Here is a 3,687-nt window from a genome sequence, read left to right as displayed (position 1 = left end):
CTTCCCACATTTTATTTCTTTTAAAACATTTTCAGTTATATTTTTATTTGTCCTCTTTGTTTCTATAATGATTTTTCTTTCATTTCTAATCCTTTCTTGAGTCATCTCCCTCAAATAATTTTTTTTCTTTTTCTTTTTTCTTATTTATTTATTTATTTATTGCACTGGGGATTGAACTCAGGGGCACTTGATCACTGAGTCACATCCCCAGCCCTATTTTGTATTTTATTTATTTAGAGACAGGGTCTCACTGAGTTGCTTAGCACCTTGCTTTTGCTGAGGCTGACTTTGAACTCGCAATCCTCCAGCCTCAGCCTTCAGAGCCACTGGGATTACAGGTATGCACCACCATGCCCCGCTAATTTTTTTGTTCTTAATGACCACATCTCTATAGTTTTTCTCATTCTGTTTTATATTATTGTGTCCTAGGTTGTCTTTTTATTTCTCTATCTCATTTTATTTCATTTCTTTTCACCTCTATTGATGTGCTTTCATTATCTATAGAAATGTTTTCTTACTCCTTAGTCTTTTCTTTCTACCAGCTTATACATGATGTGACCATACTTCTAGCTTTGTGGCAGCACTTTTCTGAGAATTACCTTTTCTGCTCCCCTCACTTTCATCTTTTTTTCTCTTTTCTTTTTCCCTATTGATTCTGTTCACCTTGATTTCAATTGTATTCTGGTCCACTTCTCCTCAATGTAGAGTTTTGCTTTGAAAGAATGGATCTGCATATTAATTTTAAGAGTTTATAGGCCAGTATAACTCCAGAATAGTCCGACTTTATTGAAATCAGGTCCATTTGCATCATCCTTCAAATCTGACCTTGCAGAGCATTGTTCTCTCCCCAGTTTCAGCTTCTTATCTCTTCTTGGCTCACTGTGATTTTCAATGAGAGCATCATGGCAGTAGGGGCATTTCCTATTCACAGGAGCACCAGAAACCCTGACACCTTCCTTACTCTCCTCCCACTCAGATTCTGATAATCAGAACTGGAATATGACAGTGTTTTCCCCACACATGAATATTTGGAGGCCATTAGGATACCTTTTAGATGTTGTCTGAGTCTTTAGTTTAGATATCCCTATTCCTTTCTTTTTGAGTCAGTTGGGGAGATTCAATGTTATGCTACCATCTTCCCACAATGCCAAGCATGATTTCTGGAGAAACTTTGAGTGTGTTCCCCCTAAGATCGGAACTACATCAGGGATGTGCACACATATTACTACTTACCATACTTAGAAGTCATGATCAGAGTTATTAACAATTAGAACAGAGTGGACAGATTGAAAGGACAAAGATAAAAAAAAAAAAAAAATGGTGGCCATGTTACCATCTATCTGTGAAAATCCAAAAAGAATTAATAATTACCAAACACAACATCAACTTAAAATTTTAAAACTTACAGTCACAAAGGGTATATTAGAAAATATAAAAAATAAGCCAGCACTCAAACAATTCAAAAATATATAGGATCTAGGAATTAACTTAGCCAAGACTTCACAAGAAAAATTAAAACTGCAATGAAGGATATAAGGATTTTCTAACAAGTGGAAATTAAACTTGTATTCTTGGATGGGATGACTAAATATTATAAAGATGATCTATTCCAATGCAACACCAATCAAAATGCCAGTGCATTTTTTTTGAGTAATTGATAAATCAAGTCTAAATATTTTATAGAACAAATGTCTATGAATAGCTAGAGGAACAATGAAAAGAAGACTGAAGCAGGAAACTTGCCAACCCAGATCATCAGATATATGATGAAGCCTTTATTTAAATGTGTGGCATGCATTGCAAAAACAGACAAATAGACCAAAGTAACGATGCAGAATGCTCAGATTGTGCCCAGACCCACTCAGAGTCAGACCCAGAATCTGACTTTATTTCCAATTCAGGTTGTACCACAAATCAAATTGGAGAGTTTGTTATTTAGGAGTCAGTGTTAGAAAAATTGATTTGTTACATGAGGAAAAACACAGTAACTCTTGGACCCAAATTGGTCAGCAAGTGGATTAAAGAGCTAAGTATTTTTAAAAACTGTAAAGTTAAGAGGAGAAAAATGGGAAAATATATTTGTAACCTAGACAGAAAGAATAATTTTTAAACAAAACCTCAAAGATACAATCTATGAAACAAAAAATTTTGGACTTGTTTAAAGCAAAACTAAGGATCTCTAGTTGGTGAACGAAATGTGAACAAATTAACAGATAGAAAATTGGGAAAAGATATTTTCAAAATATAAAACTAATGAGGGCCCAATATCTAGAGTATATGCAGATATCCTGCACAGCAACTAGAAAAAGGCTCCCCAGAAGCAAATGGACAAAGGTTATGACCACGTAACTCACAAGAAAGAAAACCAAAAGACTAAGAAGTCCGCAAAGAGCTATTTTAACTAATCAGTATTTGTAGAAATGAAAATTAAACTAAATTGAAGTTAGTTCTTCCCAATCAGATCTACCAATCCTTCACAATTCTAATGAAAATCCCAGCAAGTTATTTTTTAAATATTGATCAACTGATTGTAAAGTTTGTATGAAGAGGCAAAAGAACTAGAAGAGCCAACACAATGGTAAAGAACAAAACTGAAAGACTGACACACCCCACTTCAAGACTCACAATACATCTATAGTTATCAAGACACTGTGGGCTGGAGTTGTGGCTCAGTGAGAGTGCTTGCCTAGCACATGTGAGGCACTGGGTTCAATTGTCAGCACTACATAAAAAATAAGCAAATAAAAGAAAGTTTAAAAAAGGCAGCATGGTGCTAGAGAAAGAATAGACAGATTGGTCAATGAAACAGAATAGAGAGCCCAGAGATAGACCTACGTAAAGATAGTCAATGGATCATTGACAAGGGAGCAAAAGCACACCCTGGGAAAAGAGAATTTCCCACAAATAGTGCTGGAACAACTGAATGTCACACACAGAAGTCAAACTAGAGACATACCTCACACACTTTAAAAATTAACTCAGAATGGATCACATTTCTAAATATGAAATACAAAACTATCAAACACCTAGAAGATAACAGAAGAAAATCCAAATGGCCTCAGTTTTGGAGGTGAGTTTCTAGATACAACACCAAGGGACAATCTATGAAATAAATAATTGATAAACTGACTTCCCTAAAATTAAAAACTTTTCTTCTGTGAAAGACTTTGTCAGAGGAAAGAGAAGACAATTCACATACTGGAGAAAGTATTACATCCAAAACATATGAATAACTCTTTAAACTGAACAGTTAAGAAAACAACCATGGGCTGGGGAGATAGCTCAGTTGGTAAAGTGCTTGCCTTACAAGCACAGGCCCTGGGTTTAATCCCCAGCACTGCAAAAAAAAAAGAAAAAAAGAAAAAAAAAAGAAAACAACCAACTAGATTTAATAATGAGGAAGACTTTAACAGACATCCACCAAAGAATAGATGCAGATGACAAATAAGCATATGAAAAAAGTGTTCCATGTTATACGCCATTAGATAAACATAAATTTAAATAATAATGGGATACCACTACACATGTATTAGAGTAGCCAAACTCTAGAACACTTTACAACACCAAAATGCTGATCAAAGATATAGAGCAACAGGAGCTCTCACTCATGGTCAGTGGTAATGCACAATGATACAGTCACTTTGGAAGACAATTTGGCAGTTTCTTATAAAACTAAACGTACCCTTA

This window comes from Sciurus vulgaris, assembly GCF_902686455.1.
Source record: "Sciurus vulgaris genome assembly, chromosome: 6".
Lineage (NCBI taxonomy): Eukaryota > Metazoa > Chordata > Mammalia > Rodentia > Sciuridae > Sciurus > Sciurus vulgaris.
Note: the sequence above shows the minus strand (reverse complement) of the source record.